Below are 631 nucleotides of genomic sequence, written 5' to 3'. Positions count from 1 at the left end.
CTGGAACAGTTTGAATGGGAAACGATGCTCTACCCACCATATTCGCCGGACATTGCCCCATTTGTTTATCATTTATTCCACTATCTTCAAAATCATTTGGACAGAAAAAAATGAATTCTGTAGACGAGGTCAGAACTGTACTGGGGGAGTATTTTTTGTCACGGACAAGTGAAGTTTGGAAGAGGGGCCTTGCAAGTCTACCAGATAGATGGAAAGAGCATTGTAGAAAATGAAGGAGAATATATTTAAGATTAAAAAAAAAATTTGTTTATCTTAATTTTGAAAAATAAAAGAAGTTTAAAAAACCGCATTGTTTATGGGATGACCCAATGTATATATATATATATATGTATAATACAAACAATATATGAGTATATGCATATATACGTACATGTATGTACATACCTTCATCTACATGTACATATAGATACATATCTGGGTACATGACGTTGCAAAAAAACATGGACAAAATGATAAACCAGTTACAAAAAACAAGCAGGCCACATAGAGGACATATCCTTCATCAGCTGCCACCATTAAAACACTGGCGTTTCGATATATGCATGTAGATGTATGTTGCGTGTGTTTGGGTGCCTGAAGACAGTAATGGCATATAATTATTTACTACGGC

General features: G+C 34.7%; 1 protein-coding gene across 1 annotated transcript in view; it reads left to right on the top strand.

The window, feature by feature from the left end:
• Nucleotides 1–627: 627 nt before the first annotated feature.
• Nucleotides 628–631, top strand: part of LOC106873265 (heart- and neural crest derivatives-expressed protein 2) — a 109,446-nt gene continuing 109,442 nt past the window's right edge. The window contains exon 1 of the mRNA XM_052972579.2: nt 628–631. This exon is cut by the window's right edge and continues 647 nt beyond it. The gene's annotated coding sequence lies outside the window, so the exon portion shown is untranslated.

The sequence above is a fragment of the Octopus bimaculoides genome, chromosome 13, assembly GCF_046866305.1.
Source record: "Octopus bimaculoides isolate indiv1 chromosome 13, ASM4686630v1, whole genome shotgun sequence".
NCBI lineage: Eukaryota > Metazoa > Mollusca > Cephalopoda > Octopoda > Octopodidae > Octopus > Octopus bimaculoides.
This window is presented reverse-complemented; position numbering and strand designations above follow the sequence as displayed.